This window comes from Schistocerca nitens, chromosome 11 (assembly GCF_023898315.1).
Source record: "Schistocerca nitens isolate TAMUIC-IGC-003100 chromosome 11, iqSchNite1.1, whole genome shotgun sequence".
NCBI classification, from domain to species: Eukaryota; Metazoa; Arthropoda; class Insecta; order Orthoptera; family Acrididae; genus Schistocerca; species Schistocerca nitens.
In genome coordinates this window covers 163,066,311-163,091,417 of record NC_064624.1, presented here as the reverse complement: position 1 = coordinate 163,091,417, position 25,107 = coordinate 163,066,311, and positions in this window count along the sequence as shown.

The window sequence follows — 25,107 nt, the reverse complement described above, 5'->3', positions numbered from 1 at the left end:
TGGAGCCGCGCGGTTAGGGGCATCATGCCAGGAATTGCGCGGCCCCTCTCGGCAGAGGTTGGAGTCCTCCCTCGGGCATGGATGTTTGTGTTGTTCCTAGCATAAGTTACTTTAAGTAGTGTGTACGTCTAGGGACCCATGACTTCTGCAGTCTGGTCTCATAGGAATTCACACACGTTACAAAAAATGTTTAAATGTGTGTGAAACCTTATGCGACAATTGCTAAGGTCATCAGTCCCTAAGCTTACACACTACTTAACCTAAATTATCCTAAGGACAAACACACACACCCATGCCCGAGGGAGGACTCGAACCTCCACCGGGACCAGCCGCACAGTCCACGACTGCAGCGCCTTACACCGCTCGGCGAATCCCGCGCGGCCACACACGTTATAACATTTGAGCAAAAGTGTATAGTGAAGAGAAATGGAAATACTGTATAGTAATAATGAAGAACAGGACATACAGTTAACAAAAAATATCGTGAACACACATGAAGAATCACACACTTTGTTCCCCTGGACAAGCTCTGCCGTCATTACAAGTCACAGTGCTGTGGCTGTGGTGCTTGCAAACAAATATTTTGCAACTGTTGAAAGTCACAGTAGTTTTGTCTTTTTTTTTACCAGCACAAAGATAGCAACTTCCGCATCTTCTAGCAATCCCTTCACTTAAGGGAATTAATAAACAGGGTGACAGAAATCCTTAGATGTCCCTTGGTGAAGTAAATAGTTGACCCTTTTCTTTAACTGGCTCTCCATTGCAGCCAAGGCCAGGTTTGAGAGGTACGTTCTTCTTCTAAACCTTCAGTCTGAATTCTTTGCAATGAACAACACTTGGGAATTAATTCTAGCAATTTCCCGATACCGGAAAAAGAAGGCCAAAGACCATCTTCTCAGCCTGCCGTTGTGGCCGAGCGGTTCTAGGCGCTTCAGTCCGGAACCGCGCAGCTGCTACGGTCGCAGGTTCGAATCCTGCCTTGGGCATGGATGTGTGTGATGTCCTTAGGTTGGTTAGGTTTAAGTAGTTCCAAGTATAGGGGACTGATGACCTCAGAAGTTAAGTCCTATAGTGCTCAGAGCCATATTTTTGAACCTGACTCCTCTGCATGGAGGTGAGCTACGGATGTGGACCTGTGCGCTGGATACTTAGTCTAATATTGTCCGTAGATGACTCCTATATTCCCAGATTCCTCACTTAAAAATGGTTCTTGAAAATTTAAAGTTTCCGAGGTATTGTTGGCGTGTATCTTCAAGTGTCTACCAACTCAGATTTTTCAAACATATTCCTGTCACTTTAACACAGGTCAAATAATCGTGTGACCCTTTTGGTGCCCAGTTACCTGTTGGTTATTTCCTACAGGTGGCACACACTTGGTCAATATAATTGTAAGACATTGACGTTAAAAACATAGCATATTACATTCCTGCGTTTCGTGAAGTGTACAAGTCTATGTTTTTGAACATTAAAAACAAGTTGTTTATCTTTGCAACACTTCGAAATATTGTCAAGATCTGGCTGGATATCTATGCAGATTTTTTTGGCTCTAATTCACCATAGGTATACAGCGTGTTACAAAAAGGTACGGCCAAACTTTCACGAAACATTCCTCACACACAAAGAAAGAAAATAGGTGATGTGGACATGTGTCCGGAAACACTTACTTTCCATGTTAGAGCTCATTTTATTGCTTCTCTTCAAATCACATTAATCATGGAATGGAAACACACACCAACAAAACGTACCAGCGTGACTTCAAACACTTTGTTACAGGAAATGTTCAAAATGTCCTCCGTTAGCGAGGATACATGTATCCACCCTCCGTCGCATGGAATCCCTGATGCGCTGATGCAGCCCTGGACAATGGCGTATTGTATCACAGCCGTCCACAATACGAGCACGAAGAGTCTCTACATTTGGTACCGGGGTTGCGTAGACGAGAGCTTACAAATGCCCCCATAAATGAAAGTCAAGAGGGTTGAGGTCATTGAGGTCAGGAGAGCGTGGAGGCCACGGAATTGGTCCGCCTCTGCCAATCCATTCGGTCACCGAATCTGTTGTTGAGAAGCGTACGAACACTTCGACTGAAATGTGCAGGAGCTCCATCGTGCATGAACCACATGTTGTGCCGTACTTGTAAAGGCACATGTTCTAGCAGCACAGGTAGAGTATCCCGTATGAAATCACGATTACGTGCTCCATTGAGCGTAGGTGGAAGAACATGGGGCCCAATCGAGACATAACAATGCCTGCCCAAACGTTCACAGAAAATCTGTGTTGATGACGTGATTGCACAACTGCGTGCGGATTCTCGTCAGCCCACACACGCTGATTGTGAAAATTTACAATTTGATCACGTTGGAATGAAGCCCCATCCGTAAAGAGAACATTTGCACTGAAATGAGAACTGACACATTGTCGGATGAACCATTCGCAGAAGTGTACCCGTGGAGGCCAATCAGCTGCTGATAGTGGCTGCACACGCTGTACACGGTACGGAGACAACTGGTTCTCCCGTAGCACTGTCCATACAGTGACGTGGTCAACGTTACCTTGTACAGCAGCAACTTCTCTGACGCTGACATTAGGGTTATCGTCAACTGCACGAAGAATTGCCTCGTCCATTGCAGGTGTCCTCGTCGTTCTAGATCTTCCCCAGTCGCGAGTCATAGGCTGGAATGTTCCGTGCTCCCTAAGACGCCGATCAATTGCTTCTAACGTCTTCCTGTCGGGACACCTTCGTTCTGGGAATCTGTCTCGATACAAACGTACCGCGCCACGGCTATTGCCCCGTGCTAATCCGTACATCAAATGGGCATCTGCCAACCCCGCATTTGTAAACATTGCACTGACTGCAAAACCACGTTCGTGATGAACACTAACCTGTTGATGCTACGTACTGATGTGCTTGATGCTAGTACTGTAGAGCAATGAGTTGCATGTCAACACGAGCACGAAGTCAACATTACCTTCGTTCAATTGGGCCAACTGGCGGTGAATCGAGGTAGTACAGTACATACTGACAAAACTAAAATGAGCTCTAACATGGAAATTAATCGTTTCCGGACACATGTCCACGTAACATCCTGTCTTTATTTGTGTGTGAGGAATGTTTCCTGAAAGTTTGGCCGTACCTTTTTGTAACACCCTGTATGCATTGTCTGCGAAAACGCTGAGGTAACATGGTCTGCTGTTGTTCCGCACTATACTTAAGTCGATGTACATGTTTACGCACAGCATAAAACATATACTTACGATCGTACTTGTGTATACTGGACACAGCTTGGCTCCCGCTCCACGTGAAACGAAATCCATTGAGATTCGAACAAACGCGGAAGAATACGTGGTGTTACGTTTACATAAGGTTTATTCTTATGATGACACAGCACAGCATTTTGTACCGTACACTGGGTTATCTAAACATTTGGTAATCTAAATAACCAATGTGATGCCTGTGTAGAACTGTTTCTCAAAAATGGTTCAAATGGCTCTGAGCACTATGGAACTTAACATCTGAGGTCACCAGTCCCCTAGAACGTAGAACTACTTAAACCGAACTAAGGACACCACACACATCCATGCCCGAGGCAGGATTCGAACCTGCGACCGTAGCAGTCGCGCGGTTGCGGACTGAAGCGCCTAGAACCGCTCGGCCACACCGGGCGGCTAGAACTTTGTTGCAGCGGATATTGTTCTCGTTGTGTTCTGGTTCAAATGGCTCTGAGCACTATGCGACTTAACTTCTGAGGTCATCAGTCGCCTAGAACTTAGAACTAATTAAACCTAACTAACCTAAGGACATCACATACATCCATGCCCGAGGCAGGATTCGAACCTGCGACCGTAGCGGTCACGCGGTTCCAGACTGAAGCGCCGTTAACCGCACGGCCACGCCGGCCGGCTGTGTTCTGGTATACACCCATTTTTTGTACACAGCTGCCCTCACTATAATCGCAAAATACCAGCACTTCGTTGGAGCATGCTCGAGGTAACAGGATTTGACACTTCCAGTCCAGCGCGCCGACCACAGATCTAGTGCAGTGCGCAGACTGAGACAAGATGTATTCGGTCCCGTAATTCTGCAGCCATTTCTATAGGAAAAGAGCCTGTCTCTTGCGAACCTCTGAAAGTAATCAGCCGTAACTAATAACCGAAACTTACGCTAGGAAGCACTGATTCTGCTCCACAGGAAACTTTATTAATTAAAAGTCAAACGAAACTTAAAAGTCTAGAAACCACAGCGAAACTTGGCAATTTTAATGCGCACGAAAGAAACCACTCGGTGTTAAAGTTGTGCGGGGCTGCGTTATTTCACAAATTCTTGTAGATGGAGCCTTATTTAAAATTTGCTACCAGTTTCGCTTCAACTGTCTTACGTTAATAAAGGAGAATAAATTGTTTTCAACAGTACAGTCGCAGTCGGGTACTTTAGAACCCCTTACTGGAATTTCGCCCGCATCTCGTGGTCGTGCGGTAGCGTTCTCGCTTCCTACGCCCGGGTTCGATTCCCGGCGGGGTCAGGGATTTTCTCTGCCTCGTGATGGCTGGGTATTGTGTGATGTCCTTAGGTTAGTTAGGTTTAAGTAGTTCTAAGTTCCAGGGGACTGATGACCATAGCTGTTAAGTCCCATAGTGCTCAGAGCCATTTGAACCTGGAATTTCAGACAACAATCGGACTCGCGTTAGCGTAACACCCTACGCAGCGATTGTTGCTACTTGCGAATTTGTTGGTCAGGAGCAGAAGGACGTCCGTTATCACAATGTTTTATATTTTTCGTTGAGGTATGGAGAGTACATTGTACTTTCTGTGTCTAACGCTAAAACACTGGAGAGCAAGGGATTTATACCACTCTTTGGCAAGCGCTTACTGCTTAATGAAATTGGCTGAATTACTGCCCAGGCATTAATGTATGCCACGGGTCTCCAAACTTATTAGTCCGCGGGCCACATTGACTCCTCCACGAAGTCATAAGGGCCAAGATCTACCTAGTGGGATTAAAGCACCCTAGCACTGCATGATCATCGTAATGTAAGGCGAAAGGAAAGATGAAATCTAAAGTTGTGGGAATAGCTAGCACTGAAACGAACTACGATTTTTATTTAATTACATAATTTTGATTCGTGGACGTACCTGAGCGAAATTCTGACGTATTTTATTCTGGCGAATTTCACCGACAAAAAAGTATGTCACTGCACATTCTTCACGAAAGCGTCCTGCAAAGTTAACGAAATCTCAAAATCATTGTTAGCAACACTATTACTGCAAGACGTAACAGAGGCAGAGTATGTCAACGCATTGTTATTTCAAGCGGCGCAACAATAAGTTTAGTTGTGTAGTCTTGTAGCGAGTAGCAGAGCCAGAGCATATATTTGATAGTTCTGTTGCGTGATTGTGTCTATGTTGCGAGTGTCTAACGAGTTTTTTTAGTGTTTTATGCGCTGTACTAGTAGATGAGACGACGAAGTGTGGGACAATTCAAAGTTTGAATTCGAAGAGACAAGGAAAATCTGAAAATCGAAATACGTATAGCACGACTGAGTATTTTTTCACTGTATTTTTTAGTGCAACTACAGTGTAATTGCCGGCCGGGGTGGCCGAGCGGTTCTAGGCGCCACAGTCCGGAACCGCGCGGCCGCTACGGTCGCAGGTTCGAACCCTGCCTCGGGCATGGATGTGTGTGATGTCCTTAGGTTAGTTAGGTTTAAGTAGTTCCAAGTTCTAGGGGACTGACGACCTCAGAAGTTAAAAGTCCCATAGTGCTCAGAGCTATTTGAACCAATTTTACAGTGTAATTGTGAGTATTTAATTTAGTAATTAAAGTACCTTACGCTGAGCACTCCCTAGTTTTATTAGCATTAAATAGCACAATTTTAGTTTCAGGTTACAATATTTAGTGAACTTCTGTACAAATATGGAAAAGAAACGACAGGTTGACAGTGAACGTAGAATTTTTAGAGAGAGGCCTCTGTTGGCAGAGTAGGCACCACCTCAGATGTTTGGCGGGCCGGATTCCGGGGATGTCCGGCCAGCTAACGCGGGCCGGTTTGTCGGAACTCGCGGGCCGTAGTTTGGATACCCCTGATGTATGCCATGCGAACTCAAATTGACGATGCAAAAGCAAAAGCACAAATGCAGAAGTACGTTTTCGAATGCCTCTTAACGCTGCGGCGTGCGCGGCATACACTACCGCCAATTCAGTTTTCTTTCCGTAATTGGGTTAGCGCGCCAAGCGCACAACAATGGTGGTAGATATTGGAATATTACTGTATCTCATTGCTACTTATCAGAACCCCTCGGAGAGCATCAAAGATAAACACCAGTTCGAATTATCCAATGTGAATAACTAAATAACTGTTTCAAATGCAGTCATTTCGACATAAAGAACAAAATGTAAAGTGACTCCTTTCCAAATTACATACATAAATAACAACTGTGGTACACAAAACAACGCTGTCATGATAAATGTAAATGTTTAATGTGTAATATAGCATTTGTGGAAGGTAGACTTGGCGAGGTACAAAATTCTCTCTGAGCACTATGGGACTTGGCATCTGAGGTCATCAGTCGCCTAGAACTTAGAACTACTTAAAACTAACCAACCTAAGGACATCAAACACATCCACGCCCGAGGCAGGATTCGAACCTGCGACCGTAGCGGCCGCGCGGTTCCAGACTGAAGCGCCTACAACCGCTCGGCCACACCGGCCAGGAAACGATGTGTTCTGTTGGCAGAAGAGCCAACACCGTGTTACGAGTAAAGGCCGAAATGCACGCGTTTTAGCTCACGCAGGCTGGCGTGACGAGGGAAGAACAATATTGACGTGAGGTCTGGAACATGACAAGGAATGAGAATTCAGAAAGCGGAATAATTAGTCTGATACTTAACTTTAATCCATTAATGATGAACGTCGCTCTTGAGTGTACATGATTCACAAAGTATCTGTTCAGAAGATAAAGTAACTGAATATGGCGCCTTGCTAGGTCGTAGCAAATGACGTAGCTGAAGGCTATGCTAACTATCGTCTCGGCAAATGAGAGCGTATTTTTTCAGTGAACCATCGCTAGGAAAGTCGGCTGTACAACTGGGGCGAGTGCTAGGGAGTCTCTCTAGACTAGACCTGCCGTGTGGCGGCGCTCGGTCTGCAATCACTGATAGTGGCGACACGTGGGTCCGACGTATACTAACGGACCGCGGCCGATTTAAAGGCTACCACCTAGCAAGTGTGCTGTCTGGCGGTGACACCACACGATACTTGGCTGAAACAATATGTGTAAAAGCCACCGTGTGTATTTTGAATGTGCCAAAAGCATTTAACATTGATCTTACGCGAGAAACACAATATGAATGTGAAATTAATACTGTAACTAATCGTAAGAAATCGAGCACGTGGTCAGGATGTACCAGTAAACCTATAAAATTACTACAGCAGATTAAATAGAACATATAAATAAAGCACGTTAATTGAATATCCGATATATGTTAGCACTAAAATTCGAGCACTAGTTGATTGTTATAAACAAATTTAGAAATGTAATTGTTACCTGCAGCATAATTGGTCAGAAAATGTTATATTAATTCATAACTAAGTTGAAAATAGGTTCACCTTGTTCAGCACTGAGATTGTAAATTTTTAGCAATGTGTATCTCATATACTGTTTAACTTCTAATTGTGATTTTACATAAAACTGTAATTTTCATTGTATGTAATTGTTAAAAATGTTCAAAAGTGTGAAATCCTAAGAACAAACACACACACCCATGCCCGAGGGAGGACTCGAACCTTCGCCAGGACCAGCCGTACTGTAATTCTTGACAAAAGTATAAAGTTACATGTGATGTAACCGGTACAGTTCACCACGCTCGGACACCAGAGTCCAGGAAATACATTGGTATTAAAACTGCACTGTGCTTTGGAATTGCGGGCCGGTGTGGCCGAGCGGTTCTAGGCGCTTCAGTTTGGAACCGCGTGACCGCTATGGTCGCAGGTTCGAATCCTGTCTCGGGCATGGATGTGTGTGGTGTTCTTAGGTTAGTTAGGTTTAAGCAGTCCTAAGTTCTAGGGGACTGACGACCTCAGACGTTAAGTCCCATAGAGCTCAGAGCAATTTGAACCATTTTTGCTTTGGAATTTATTTGGTAATCTTCGGCAATCCTTTTCATAGGCTGCACAGCGACGAGACATGAATCCAGCAATTTTACAAACCCCCGAGAACTAAACAACTCTCAATGTTGGTAGAATTGGCGTGAAAATAGCAGCGCATCGACTGCGCATTTCACTCAAAACATTTGCAACACAGAGGTGGATCAGCTGGACTGTGAAATCGACGACCACGTGGTGGTCGAAAATAAACGTCACAATATGCTTTGAACTGCGGAAATAACTACAGCCCAGAGTAGTTCACAACCACAGAGGAAATGCTTGTTCGCTATCGTGGACATCGTGGTTTTGTGCAGCATATGCCAAGTAGCGTTTGAAGTATGACTGCCAGGTTAGCCGCGCGGTCTAACGCGCTGCTCCCCGAGCGGGAAGGCGTGCCGGTCCCTGGCACGAATCCGCCCGGCGGATTTGTGTCGAGTTCCGGTGTGCCGGCCAGTCTGTGTACGGTTTTTAAGGCGGTTTTACGAGGGCAGTTCAGTAAGTAATGCAACACATTTTTTTTCTCGGCCAATTTTGGTTGAAAAAACCGGAAATTTCTTGTGGAATATTTTCAAACATTCCCGCTTCGTCTCGTATAGTTTCATTGACTTCCGACAGGTGGCAGCGCTGTACGGAGCTGTTAAAATGGCGTCTGTAACGGATGTGCGTTGCAAACAACGGGCAGTGATCGAGTTTCTTTTGGCGGAAAACCAGGGCATCTCAGATATTCATAGGCGCTTGCAGAATGTCTACGGTGATCTGGCAGTGGACAAAAGCACGGTGAGTCGTAGGGCAATGCGTGTCTCATCATCGCCGCAAGGTCAAGCGAAACTGTCTGATCTCCCGCGTGCGGGCCGGCCGTGCACAGCTGTGACTCCTGCAATGGCGGAGCGTGCGAACACACTCGTTCGAGATGATCGACGGATCACCATCAAACAACTCAGTGCTCAACTTGACATCTCTGTTGGTAGTGCTGTCACAATTGTTCACCAGTTGGGATATTCAAAGGTTTGTTCCCGCTGGGTCCCTCGTTGTCTAACCGAACACCATAAACAGCAAAGGAGAACCATCTGTGCGGAATTGCTTGCTCGTCATGTGGCTGAGGTTGACAATTTTTTGTCAAAGATTGTTACAGGCGATGAAACATGGGTTCATCACTTCGAACCTGAAACAAAACGGCAATCAATGGAGTGGCGCCACACCCACTCCCCTACCGAGAAAAAGTTTAAAGCCATACCCTCAGCCGGTAAAGTCACGGTTACGGTCTTCTGGGACGCTGAAGGGGTTATTCTGTTCGATGTCCTTCCCCATGGTCAAACGATCAACTCTGAAGTGTATTGTGCTACTCTTCAAAAATTGAAGAAACGACTTCAGCGTGTTCGTAGGCACAAAAATCTGAACGGACTTCTCCTTCTTCATGACATCGCAAGACCTCACACAAGTCTTCGCACCCGAGAGGAGCTCACAAAACTTCGGTGGACTGTTCTTCCTCATGCACCCTACAGCCCCGATCTCGCACCGTCGGATTTCCATATGTTTGGCCCAATGAAGGACGCAATCCGTAGGAGGCACTACGCGGATGATGAAGAAGTTATTAATGCAGTACGACATTGGCTCCGACATCGACCAGTGGAATGGTACCGTGCAGGCATACAGGCCCTCATTTCAAGGTGGCGTAAGGCCGTAGCATTGAATGGAGATTACGTTGAAAAATAGTGTTGTGTAGCTAAAAGATTGGGGAATAACCTGGTGTATTTCAATGCTGAATAAAACAACCCCTGTTTCAGAAAAAAAATGTGTTGCATTACTTATTGAACTGCCCTCGTACATCTGCCTCGGCGACTGCGGACTGACTCCCCTTATTCCGCCTCAATAACACTATGTCGGTGATTGCTCAAACACTGTCTCCATGTACGCGTACACCATAATTACTCTACCACGAAAACATTTGGGGTTACACTCGTCTATGTGAGTATGAGACGTTCCTCGTGAGGGGGCATGGGGGGGTGGTGGTCCACTGGGGGCTGAACCACACAGTAACCCTGGGTTCGGTGTGGGGCGGCGGTGGGGTGGGTGGACTGCTGTGGCCCGTTGTGGGGTTGTGAACCACTGAGGGCTACGGTGGGACGAGGCCTCTCCGTCGTTTCTAGGTTCTCATTTCAATAGACAGTACACAATACAATCGTTTGAAGTTGTACACATTGTGTGATAGCAAGATATTTTATGATTGTAACTTTGAAGTGTGCTGCAGCAGACAGAATCCTCGACCATATCCTGCATCTAATCATCCTATGTAATGATGAAGATTAGTTGAACCAATCAAGGGCACTCACAGGAATGTAACTGTTACAGCAATTATCTTCTAGGGCAGTATTTTTCTAGAAAATAGGCTAACCTGACTCTGAAAAAGAACAAGAAGGGAGCTCCTCCGGATTTTTTTTTTCCCAAACAGGTCGCAAGAAACTGGAAACTGCCTTTTCGGACTTAAGTTTTGTTTCGTGTGCCAAATGAAAAGTGACAAGGCTGTGCTTGTTCTGTCGTCAGTGCATGAAACTGATGAAATAGTCTCTTCCACAGGAAAGTCTGTTGTAAATCAGGACTACAATGCCAACAAAGGTGGCTAGTTACTGTTAATTACAAGTGCACATCCTACTCCGCTCAGAGAACAACAAGAATATGGCTCAAATGGTTTAAATGGTCCTGAGCGCTATGGGACTCAACATCTGAGGTCATCAGTCCCCTCGAACGTAGAACCTAACTAACCTAACGACATCACACACATCCATGCCCGAGGCAGGATCCGAACCTGCAACCATAGCAGCAGTGCGGTTCCGGACTAAAGCCCCTAGAACCGCTCGGGCACAGTGGCAGTCGGGTTCGATTCCTGGTGCAGCCAGAAGTTTCTTCCTGGTGGGATGCCTGGAACGGTGTGCACTGAGCCTGGTGATGCCGACTGAGGAGCTGTTTGACCGAACACTAGCGGTTCCAAGGTCAAGAATCACCTCCATACTGCATCTGGTGACGTCATTGGCAGAGGATGACTCGGCGGTCGGGTGGCCTGTTGGCCCACCTAGGGCCAGAACGCGAAACTACCTACCTCGGGCACAGAGGCGTTTAAGTGGTCATTCCTCCCGCACTCCATATGTCAATGTAATGGGAAGACACCCTAATAACTTGTACAATGTCTGCCCCTGGTAGCTGAGTGGTCAGTGCGAAAGAATGTCAATCCTAAGGGCCCGGGTTCGAATCCTGGCTGTGTCAGAGATTTTCTCTGCTCAGGGACTGGTCATCACCATCATTTCATTCCCATCGACACGCAAGTCGCCGAAGTAGCGTCAAATCGAAAGACTTGCATCCGGCGAACGATGTACCCGATGGGAGGCCCTAGTCACACGACATTTACATTTTACTGGCACAATGGGGAAAACCCCCGACATGCACCTCACAGTAGACTACAAAGTAAGTTGACAATTCGTACCAATATGTTAATACAAACTCATTGAAGACTGTATACCATTTCGTAGTTCTAACGGAAAAAAAATAGCGCCAATGACGAGGAAACAAATTAATGTATCCATTTGTCTACCAGTGATATCAGACAAACTGACAGTAATTCCAGTGAGAGTAATCCAAATGTTTAACTATGAAGAAACAAACAAACAAACACACACACACACACACACACACACACACACACACACACACACGCGCGCGCATACACACACACACACAAAATAAAGAATTGTATGCTTTGCGTTTTCTAATAATACTAATGAATGTAAGACAGGCTTGTTAGTGTAGTTACTTAATATGATCAACTACCATACAGCTTCATAAATATTGTATTTAATATATTGCACCAATATAGAAGTGGAGGTACTGGCAGAAGTAAAGCTGTGGGGACGGGGCGTGAGTCGTGCTTGGGTAGCTCAGTTGGTAGAGCACTTGCCCGTGATGGCAAAGGTCCCGAGTTCGAGTCTCGGTCCAGCCACACGTGTTTTAATCTACCAGGAAGTTTCATCAAGCATTATATTTCCAATTGTTAGCAGTGTGAAGACAGGACTTCCAGAGTTGCACATAAGGTTAATGCAGGAAAGCAACTCTAAATACGACATACATTTAAACTCTGTGCTGGATAGATGTAGAAATTTGGACTTTGAGCACAGTGCCTGCACAGTCCCCACGTCTCCATTCTGTAGTTACCCATAAAGCTTCCACCGGTCTGATGGCGATATAGTTAGTAGCTATATATACTTATTTCTGGTTACAGTTGTTTCCATATCATTCACATATTGAGAGTGGGAAGAATGACTGTTTAATGAAATCACTGTGTAGTTTGTCTTCTCCTGCGTACATTGCTCACATAGGACTGGTGTATGATGGGTAGTAATGTATTTATTGATTTATCACTCTAAAGCTGGTTCTTGAATCCTTCCTCTTTTGGCTCTGCTGTAGTTTCCACGTGCTCATAACAGATTATTCACTCTTTTGTTTCGACGTACCCCCTGCTGTGGTCTCTGCATTGGTTTTTTGGGGGTTCACACGGAATGCTTAGACTCCGTACAAAACAACTTGCACCACATGTTCTATACAGACTTGTGTGGGTATTACACTGGTTTTCATGGCGTGAAGGATCCCTTGCCATCTTCTCTACATCGGAGTGAGTGCCTTATACACTTCTGGCATCACTATCAGGCCCCTGTAACAGCACGCTGTGTCCCTAACGCTCTCGCAAAGAGATTGTCCCCATTTGACGGGCCCGTTCGACCGGCCCATTTGACTGCCCCATTTGACGGCACCCTGTTAACAGCGCCAATCTCGCGCGCTGCGCCGCCTATCGCCGCCTCCAGCTCGCAGCCTCCCAGACATTGTATTTCGCCGCCTCTTGTCGCCTCCAGCGCGCCGTCCAATCTGCCCCCCGAGGCGTCGCCGCCCCCCGTTTAATCAGAGCCGGCGCCGATGACGCGGACGTCGACGCGCCCTCGCGACTCGTAAAGCGAACTGGTTCACCCGTCCAGAGACGAGGTAATACCCTCTCAGCGCTGTTCTCGACAATCTGGCATTTCGGCCCGAAGGAGGATGGACTCTTCGGGAACGTAATCGACTGCAGCGAGCTCTCCGTGTTTTACGTCACCGTGACCTACCCACCCCCCTCCCCCTTCCACGCCCCCGCTGGATAAACCGCTCCCTCGGCGCTACGCTGTTCACTGTCCTTCAGCTACGTCCATACTCTCGAAAACCAGTCGACTAGTAAACACATTCAGAATTTGATTTCTAATTGGATATTACGCCAGAATGACCGCTAACTTCGCAATATATTAAAAGATATTTGAGAACAGGAAGTGCAATCTATTCCTTGCTTAACTTTTTTATCACTGATCACTATGAAAGTTCAGTGGAGCCATTCCATCTTCTTCTCATAGGTTCGTATTAGTCTCTGTGTGTTGCAACTGGAAAAAGGCGATCCTGCTAACTTTTGTGAGTTAATTTCTGTTTTTATTCTCGTTAAATACTTTGCTTTTCAGTAGTTGCAGGGGCAACAATCTGGAAGATTGACTGACCTGGCCTTGTAACAGTAACCAAAACGGCCTTGCTGTGCTGGTACTGCGAATGGCTGAAACCAAGGGGAAACTACAGCCATAATTTTTCACGAGGGCATACAGCTTTACTGTATGGTTAAGAGAATAGAAGCTTTCGAAATGTGGTGCTACAGAAGAATGCTGAAGATTAGATGGGTAGATCACATAACAAATGAGGAGGTACTGAATAGAATTGGAGAGAAGAGAAATTTGTGGCACATCTTGACTAGAAGAAGAGATCGATTGGTAGGGCATATTCTGAGGCATCAAGGGCTCACCAGTTTAGTATTGGAGTGCAGCGTGGAGGGTAAAAATCGTAAAGGGAGACCAACGCATGAATACACTAAGCAGATTCAGAAGGATGTAGGCTGAAGTAGGTACTGGGGGATGAAGAAGCTTGCACAGGATAGAGCAGGATGGAGAGCTGCATCAAACCAATTTTTATGATGACCACAAACTGCGACACCTGCTGAACTTTTCATGTTACTTAAGGCATGGTCTTTTCCGAATATACTCCTAACCTAAAAACGGTTCTCAAAAAGTGGTTCAAATGGTTCTGAGCACAATGGCACTTAACATCTGAGGTCATCAGTCCCCTAGAACTTAGAACTATTTAAACCTTGCTAACCTAGGGACGAATGGAAAAACTGGTAGAAGCGGACCTCGGGGAAGATCAGTTTGGATTCCGTAGAAATGTTGGAACACGTGAGGCATTACTAACCTTACGACTTATCTTAGAGAAAGCTTTTGACAACGTTAACTGGAATACTCTCTTCCAAATTCTGAAGGTGGCAGGGGTAAAATACAGGGAGCGAACGGCTATTTACAATTTGTACAGAAACCAGATGGCAGTTATAAGAGTCGAGGGGCATGAAAGGGAAGCAGTGGTTGGGAAGGGAGTGAGACAGGGTTGTAGCCTCTCCCCGATGTTATTCTATCTGTATATTGAGCAAGCAGTAAAGGAAACAAAAGAAAAATTCGGAGCAGGTATTAAAATTCATGGAGAAGAAATAAAAACTTTGAGGTTCGCTGATGACATTGTAATTCTGTCAGAGACAGCAAAAGACTTGGAAGAGCAGTTGAACGGAATGGACAGTGTCTTGAAAGGAGGATATAAGATGAACATCAACAAAAGCAAAACGAGGATAATGGAATGTAGTCAAATTAAATCGGGTGATGCTGAGGGGATTAGATTAGGAAATGAGACACTTAAAGTACTGAAGGAGTTTTGCTATTTAGGGAGTAAAATAACTGATGATGGTCGAAGTAGAGAGGATATAAAATGTAGACTGGCAATGGCAAGGAAATCGTTTCTGAAGAAGAGAAATTTGTAACATCGAGTATAGACTTAAGTATCAGGAAGTCGTTTCTGAAAGTATTTGTATGGAGTGTAGCCATGTATGGAAGTGAAACATGGACGATAACCAGTTTGGACAAGAAGGGAATAGAAGTTTTCGAAATGTGGCGCTACAGAAGAATGCTGAAGATAATGTGGGTAGATCACGTAACTAATGAGGAGGTATTGAACAGAATTGGGGAGAAGAGGAGTTTGTGGCACAACTTGACTAGAAGAAGAGATCGATTGGTAGGGCATGTTCTGAGGCATCAAGGGCTCACCAGTTTAGTATTAGAGGGCAGCGTGGAGGGTAAAAATCGGAAAGGGAGACCAACGCATGAATTCACTAAACATATTAAGAAGGATGTAGGTTGCAGTAGGTACTGGGAGATGAAGCAGCTTGCACAGGATAGAGTAGCGTGGAGAGCTGCATGAAACCAGTCTCAGGACTGAAGACCACCATGAAAACAACTACTACTTCAGTTTATTCATTTTCAGAGCAATATGTTAATTTTCATCACACAATGTCTGGCTGAAGCAAACACCAGCTGGTAACTTGTACACATTTACTCATACCACTCGCAATGAAACTTCCATCTACACCAGCTCTTGTTGCAGTTATACAGCAGTAGTAACATTCGACCTATTGCCCTTCAAAGACACAATTAAATACAAAGATAGATCAATACAGATATATATGTCAGTTGCCATAAAACATTAATTGTCGTTTTAAAGTTTTTTTTCTGTACCTGTTACAATAATCTGAATTACACAAACTACTTTACGATTTAAAATAACTTTATGAATTTTGCGTTACCCCAATGAAACTGAAGTTTGTAACATGATTGAGCTGGCAGTCACAAAAACATGCACATTAGTTAGATTTCCAGGATTGTTACTCCAGAAGGGAATCTGTAGTACGTTAACCGACTTCTAAGTTCAGAGATGACGAAATTAACTGCTCGATACTGCTTCACTGAACAAAATAAGCTCCCGACGTCTAGACATATTACTGTACCCACATATTAAGGTTTCTTCTCCATTCATTCACTGTCTTCGTCTAATGTAGACCTCTTGTTGAAGAGTGAGGTTTGCTAAATATCTCCACAGTGTGAACCTGACGCAGGACCTGTATGTGGGAAACCGGCTAACAACCACACTTAGGCTGGGTGGATCACTGGTCCCCATCTGTAATCCATAAGGCACATTAGATCTGGGGCTAGCTAGCCTCCCAGAATCCCAGATGCAGCCCGTTAGCGCGTTCGGCTATCCACGCGATTCTTGGACATAATCAAAATATCTTTATAATAAAGTGAAGGAGTGTGCTGGAAACTGAATGTCAAAATTACCATGTATTAAAATAATTACAATATCAGGGAAATAAAAGCGTCATCTCGCAAATAAAAAAAAATGGTGTTAGTAGCTCATTGCAGCATTATTCTTACTGATAACATTGCCAAACGACTTGTAACTTAGAAGTTTTACATTATAGAAAGAAACGCAATCACATATCGACATTTTCCTGATGCCAGCGAGGTTGAATTATAGTGTATCAGGATTTCACAAGGAAGCCAAATAACCAACAGAGTGCAGTCTAACAGGGGTATGGCCAGACGTGTGGTCGCAGATTTCGATTAAGTTTTGCAAGGACGTTCTATATTGAAAATAGACAGACATGTGTTTCGGCTTTTAGCTAGGCTAGCCCTAGGTTTACGGAAAATCGTTTTTTCAATGCTATACACCGAAAGATCGTCAAAAAAATAAACATTTTATATTGATATAATACGGGGTCCGAAGTCTATAATATTTGAATTATTAATGTTCTTGTACTTCATGCCATATGTTGGGTACCCGTCATCGTATGTGACAATAAAAAAAAGTCCGATTAAAATTATGTGAGAGCTGACTCTTCAACGCCACTCAACATCACACCTGAACTGTTCTAAATGGTTCAAATGGCTTTGAGCACTATGGGAAATAACATTTGAGGTCATCAGTCCCCTAGAACTACTTAAACCTAGGACATCACACACATCCATGCCCGAGGCAGGATTCGAACCTGCGACCGCAGCGATCGCGCGGTTCCAGACTGAAGCGCCTAGAACCGCTCAGCCACACCGGCCAGCACACCTGAGCTGTACGCCATTGCCAAACTGCCAAAACAAACGGTCACTTCACTGCCAGTTCTTTGCCTGACATTTTTTCTTGTTGTGTTTGGATCCCAAATCCTAGATCCAGCCCTTTAATTTCGCATTTCATCACACCTGACAGACACAAAGAAAACAACACACAGAAAACGGTGGTAACGAAACAACGCAAATTTCGTTCGCGCCACTAGACAAAGACTACTGGATTCTTTCGCACAAGACGCGATTAGGCTTCACGTATTCAATTATTGTCATCACAGAGATTGGCTTACAGTATGTAAATTTCATATGACGTGGCGTGAAACCGAATTCTTTGAAGGCAACAAATGAGCATTGCAAATGGTTGTATGTATAAAAATAAAATAATTCGTTCGGAAGGTGTTCCATAGCGCAGTGGTAAATTAAGAGCTTGAGCTGTGGCAGATTGTAAGTTCGATTCCTGTTGGGTCACAATTCTTTTTTTGAAGTTTTAAATCTTTATCAAAATGACTCTCATTATTTTTGTTTTCTATTAATTGGTTTCAATATAATTTTTACTTTTAATCATTTGTCGCATCATTTTCATAATCTTATTGACTTTTTCATTTCTTCTTATTTTTCTTCCTATCATTCTTTTTCTCGTTTGGAATCTGCCCGTGTCTCCATAACCTATAAATTAGTTCCAAACAAGTATTTGCTCGTGCATGTCAGCTTTTAATCGCCGAGAGCAAAGCGAGCGTGATTAACAATTCTGCCATTGGTTGCTGACCGCCTTTTCCTCGTGGACATTGGACATCAGGAGGTTGTGGTTAGATTAGGAGACGAATGTAAATTCAGGGCTACAAAACGCTTCGCCTGTCACATTTCAGCCATTGGTCATTTGAAACCACCTGGGGACTGAGCATCTTGCAGTCTCACCGTACCTGATGGTAGCTGCTACAAACATCGCTCTGAGATACACGAACAGCATTTCAGCGCTTCTGATGTAACTCACCGTGTTGGGTCTGCTGTCGAGTAACTGACACACTAGACTACTAAACCATTGGTGTGTGTTTGATTGCTCATCGTGGCTTTTTTAATGTAATATTTTTTGCTGTGTGTCTGATAATCGGAATACCTTTTCTTCCTTTTTATGACGTGAAACATCTACAGGTGTGATTAATTACCAAATAAGTACGATGTGTTACAAAAGTCCAGGAACACTTCAAATCATTAGAACTGAATGAGTAGAATTACAAAGTAACAATATACGAGGTGCGGCTAGAAAAAAACCGGACTGATGCTGGAAAAAACATTTATTTACAATTATTTACAATTTCATGTTATCTCCTTCAATGTACTCTCCTCCTCGGTCTCTACATCGCTCCATACGAATTTTCCACTGTTCATAGCAATGCTGCAGATCATTTTCGGTAAGTCCATACATTACTTCCGTCGCTTTTTCTTTTACTGCTTCAACAGTCTCAAATCTAGTTCCTTTCAAAGCTGACTTGACTTTAGGGAAAAGAAAAAAGTCACAGGCGGCCAAATCAGGTGAGTACGGTGGATGATCTAAGATGGTAACGTTGTGTTTTGCCAAAAACGTCTTCACTGACAACGCACTGTGAGCTGGGTCATTGTCTTGGTGAAGGATCCATGACTTTTTTCTACACAAATCGTTCCGTTTTCTCCGTACTCGCTCACGTAGGGTAGCCAGGACGCTAATGTAGTAATGCTGATTCACTGTCTGTCCCTCTGGTACCCAATCAATGTGCACAATCCCTTTGATGTCAGAAAAAACAATCATCATTGCCTTGAATTTCGATTTTGACATTCGTGCCTTTTTTTGTCGTGGAGAACCAGGAGTTTTCCAATGCATCGATTGGCGTTTAGTTTCGGGATCGTAAGTAAAAAACCACGATTCATCGCAAGTAATAACATTTTGTAAGAAGGTGGGATCACTTTCAATGTTTTCCAGGATGTCAGAACAAATCATTCTTCGGCGTTCCTTCTGTTCAATTGTGAGACACTTTGGAACCATTTTTGAACACACTTTGTTCATGTTGAAACTTTCATGAAGAATCTGCCTAACACTTTCCTTGTCAACTCCTGTTAACTCAGACACTGCTCTGATTATTAAACGGCGATCTTGTCGAACAAGTTTACCGATTTTTTCAATGTTTGCATCAGTTTTTGCTGACAATGGTCTGCCAGTGCGAGTGTCATCACTGGTGTCTTCGCGGCCATCTTTAAATCGTTTAAACCACTCAAACACTTGTGTTCGCGATAAACAATCATCGCCGTACACTTGTTGTAACATTACAAACGTTTCACTTGCAGATTTTCCTAGTTTGAAACAAAATTTGATGTTAACACGCTGTTCTTTCTGTACACTCGACATTTTCCGACGCACAGACAAAACGTCAACTACTTAAAACAGACGCCACGGGCAGACTGAGTGCAGGAGGCAGATGAAACTCGAGCAGTAGGCGGAGCGAGAGTCACGTGACAGGCCACGCGACTTTCAGCCTTATTGCATTCGTTTTATTGTTTCACCAGTACTAGTCCGGTTTTTTTCTAGCCGCACCTCGTACATAGTTTGAAAGAGTAAACTCGTAAGTTCCTTTTTTCAGCGGGATTCACTTCACGTACACTCATTATGGGAACCATGTGTGATTCTATAAACGTCGACGCGATATTCGATCTCTTGCCACAAACTAGCTAACAAGTCTTCCAAGACTGTGGCTGTTGGTTGTTCAGTTCTCCTCTTCAATTCCAAATCATCACTTGGAAGAGAACGGATGTCCTTTACATAACTCTATAAAAAGAAGTCACAAGGGGTAATATCGGGGGCCATTTTAGCACATACTGGTCTGTTGCTCCACAACGACCCGTCCAACGACTAGATAGCACTGTGTTTAAATGTGCTCCAACATCATGGTGAAGATTTGTGGGTGAACCATTTAACTGAAGGACAAAGTTCTCTCCTTCTGTTTGCAAACAGTTCTGTTACGTCTGAAGTATGCGCTTCCCAGTTTCAGTTCGTTCTTCAAAGAAGAAAGGCCCATAAATTTTCTGGCGAGATATGGCACAAAAAAAAACATTGACCTTCGGAGAATCTCGCTCGTGTTAAACAATGTTAAATGGGTTTTCTGCTCCCCAAATTCTACAACTGGACCTGTTTACTTTCTCGTTTGTATGAAATGTTGCCTCGTCCGAAAAATTTATCGAGTTCACAAATCTTCGACGTGCAATGCACAGCAGAGCTGGAATCGTTGGACTTTGTGTTTAGGATATAATTTTTTGCAGTAACTGTAATCTCTATGGTTTCACGTTTAATTTTTTATGTAAGACACCCCATACAGTCGCTCTTGGCATTTCCAACTCGCGAAGTTTTGCGTAGAGATTTTTCCGGACTCAAGAAGACTTCTCTCACTCGTTCTTGTCGTTTGCGTTCTCACACGGCCGACCACTTCTGTTCTTGTCTCACAGACACCCAGTTTCGACATTGGTGCCGCTCTCCTGTACCTCATTCTAAGTTTTCGTTGAGCACCCGTTGCACTCATTGTTCTGTCAAATTCTAACACACCCTTCTCAGCTGCAGAAAGTGCCACCTAAAGAACCTACGAGGGCAGTTCAATAAGTAATGCAACACATTTTTTTTCTGAAACAGGGGTTGTTTTATTCAGCATTGAAATACACCAGGTTATTCCCTAATCTTTTAGCTGCACAACACTATTTTTCAACGTAATCTCCATTCAATGCTACGGCCTTACGCCACCTTGAAATGAGGGCCTGTATGCCTGCACGGTACCATTCCACTGGTCGATGTCGGAGCCAACGTTGTACTGCATCAATAACTTCTTCGTCATCCGCGTAGTGCCTCCCACGAATTGCGTCCTTAATTGGGCCAAACATATGGAAATCCGACGGTGCGAGATCGGGGCTGTAGGGTGCATGAGGAAGAACAGTCCACTGAAGTTTTGTGAGCTCCTCTCGGGTGCGAAGACTTGTGTGAGGTCTTGCGTTGTCACGAAGAAGGAGAAGTTCGTTCTGATTTTTGTGCCTACGAACACGCTGAAGTCGTTTCTTGAATTTCTGAAGAGTAGCACAATACACTTCAGAGTTGATCGTTTGACCACGGGGAAGTACATCGAACAGAATAACCCCTTCAGCGTCCCAGAAGACTGTAACCGTGACTTTACCGGCTGAGGGTATGGCTTTAAACTTTTTCTTGGTAGGGGAGTGGGTGTGGCGCCACTCCATTGATTGCCGTTTTGTTTCAGGTTCGAAGTGATGAACCCGTGTTTCATCGCCTGTAACAATCTTTGACAAGAAATTGTCACCCTCAGCCACATGACGAGCAAGCAATTCCGCACAGATGGTTCTCCTTTGCTCTTTATGGTGTTCGGTTAGACGACGAGGGACCCAGCGGGAACAAACCTTTGAATATCCCAACTGGTGAACAATTGTGACAGCACTACCAACAGAGATGTCAAGTTGAGCACTGAGTTGTTTGATGGTGATCCGTCGATCATCTCGAACGAGTGTGTTCGCACGCTCCGCCATTGCAGGAGTCACAGCTGTGCACGGCCGGCCCGCACGCGGGAGATCAGACAGTCTTGCTTGACCTTGCGGCGATGATGACACACGCTTTGCCCAACGACTCACCGTGCTTTTGTCCACTGCCAGATCACCGTAGACATTCTGCAAGCGCCTATGAATATCTGAGATGCCCTGGTTTTCCGCCAAAAGAAACTCGATCACTGCCCGTTGTTTGCAACGCACATCCGTTACAGACGCCATTTTAACAGCTCCGTACAGCGCTGCCACCTGTCGGAAGTCAATGAAACTATACGAGACGAAGCGGGAATGTTTGAAAATATTCCACAAGAAATTTCCGGTTTTTTCAACCAAAATTGGCCGAGAAAAAAATGTGTTGCATTACTTATTGAACTGCCCTCGTATATAGGGAGACAGTGGCCGCCATGTTTTTACCAGATTGCGCGCGGGCCGTGGAATTAGGTAGCGACGCAAGCAGGAAGTTAGCCATTTCACGAGTAAAATAAGGCATGTATTTGAAGCATGAGATCAAAGCAGATCGTCTACCTTAATACACGGTATTTAATTAAAACAAATGCCATTCTATGTTTATGTAGCCCTAATAAATTTGTGAGCAATTGGAAGTATTGTGAAGCAGTGTGTATGTGTGCCGAATTTCAAAAATGTTTCAAATGGCTCTGAGCACTATGGGTTTTAACTGCTGTGGTCATCAGTCCCCTAGAACTGAGAACTACTTGAACCCAACTAACCTAATGACATCACACACATTCATGCGCGAGGCAGGATTCGAACCTGCGACCGTAGCGGTCACGCGGTTCCAGACTGAAGCGCCTAGAACCGCACTGCCGAATTTCAACAACTGTATTTAATGATGCTATATAAACATTGACAACTGATTGATGAGAAAAAGAAGTTTCATTTAATGTATCTCAGAGTACATGAGGCTATTTCAGATTTTTCCTTGCGGATATTCATCGCTGAAATTGGTAAACTCTTGTCTCTTTCTGTGCCCACATAATGCATTTCAAGTGTGTGTAGATCTTATAACATTTTCTTATGCTGGAAAAACACGTCATTCTGTACACAGTATACCACAGAAAATCAGAAAAATATCAATACTTACAAGGGAACCTCCCCATCGCACCCCCCTCAGAATTAGTTATCAGTTGGCACAGTGGATAGGGCTTGAAAAACTGAACACAGATCAATTGAGAAAACAGGAAGAAGTTGTGTGGAACTATGAAAAAAATAAGCAAAATATACAAACTGAGTAGTCCATGCGCAAGATAGGCAACATCAAGGACAATGTGACATCAGGAGCGCTGTGATCCCGTGGAGCGTGAGTAGCTCTGAAACGAGAGGTCCTTGGTTCGAGTCATCCCTCGCGTGAAAATTATCAAAGTTCAGGCACTCATATATAATCAACTGCGCTCTCCAAAATTCCAGGATATGTTGAGATATGCTTGGACATATGCAGTATTTGACGGTCTACACACGGAAAAATTTGAAGACGTTAAAAACATATGTTTTGACAGAGCATAGGGAAAACTGTGTGAGCCGAGCGGTTCTAGGCGCTACAGTCTGGAACCGCGCGACCGCTACGGTCGCAGGTTCGAATCCTGCCTCGGGCATGGATGTGTGTGTTGTCCTTAGGTTAGTTAGGTTTAAGTAGTTCTAAGTTCTAGGGGACTTATGACCTCAGCAGTTGAGTCCCATAGTGCTCAGAGCCATTTGAACCATTTTTGAAAACTGTGTGACTGTGAAACTGTTGCATTCATTTGTTGCAGTTTATGTGACAAACTCTTATGTTTTCATCACTTTTTTGGGAGTGATTATCACATCCACAATAAAACCTAAATCGAGCAAGGTAGAAGATTCTTTTTACCCATTCGCAAAGTGTACAAGTTAGGTGGGTCGACAACATATTCCTGTCATGTGACGCACATGCCGTCACCAGTGTCGTATAGAATATATCAGACGTATTTTCCTGTGGAGGAATCGGCTGACCTATGACCTTGAGATCAAATGTTTTCGGTTCCCATTGGAGAGGCACGTCCTTTCGTCTACTAATCGCACGGTTTTGCGGTGCGGTCGCAAAACCCAGACACCAAATTTATTACAGTGAACAGATACGTCAATGAACGAACGGAAAGATCATAACTTTGCGAAAATAAAGAGTGTAAACTTTTCACTCGAGTGAAGACTTGAACCAAGGACCTCCTGTTCCGCAGCTGCTCACGCTAACCACGGGACCACGACACTCCTGCGCTTAGACGCTCCTTGATGTTGCATATCTTGCACATGGACTTCTCAGTTTGTATATTTTGCTTATTTTTTTTTCATAGTTAAACACAACTTGTTCCTGTTTTCTCGATTGATCTGTGTTCAGTTTTTCAAGGTTCAAATGGCTCTGAGCACTATGGGACTCAACATCTTAGGACATCAGTCGCCTAGAACTTAGAACTACACTCCTGGAAATTGAAATAAGAACACCGTGAATTCATTGTCCCAGGAAGGGGAAACTTTATTGACACATTCCTGGGGTCAGATACATCACATGATCACACTGACAGAACCACAGGCACATAGACACAGGCAACAGAGCATGCACAATGTCGGCACTAGTACAGTGTATATCCACCTTTCGCAGCAATGCAGGCTGCTATTCTCCCATGGAGACGATCGTAGAGATGCTGGATGTAGTCCTGTGGAACGGCTTGCCATGCCATTTCCAACTGGCGCCTCAGTTGGACCAGCGTTCGTGCTGGACGTGCAGACCGCGTGAGACGACGCTTCATCCAGTCCCAAACATGCTCAATGGGGGACAGATCCGGAGATCTTGCTGGCCAGGGTAGTTGACTTACACCTTCTAGAGCACGTTGGGTGGCACGGGATACATGCGGACGTGCATTGTCCTGTTGGAACAGCAAGTTCCCTTGCCGGTCTAGGAATGGTAGAACGATGGGTTCGATGACGGTTTGGATGTACCGTGCACTATTCAGTGTCCCCTCGACGATCACCAGTGGTGTACGGCCAGTGTAGGAGATCGCTCCCCACACCGTGATGCCGGGTGCTGGCCCTGTGTGCCTCGGTCGTATGCAGTCCTGATTGTGGCGCTCACCTGCACGGCGCCAAACACGCATACGACCATCATTGGCACCAAGGCAGAAGCGACTCTCATCGCTGAAGACGACACGTCTCCATTCGTCCCTCCATTCACGCCTGTCGCGACACCACTGGAGGCGGGCTGCACGATGTTGGGGCGTGAGCGGAAGACGGCCTAACGGTGTGCGAGACCGTCGCCCAGCTTCATGGAGACGGTTGCGAATGGTCCTCGCCGATACCCCAGGAGCAACAGTGTCCCTAATTTGCTGGGAAGTGGCGG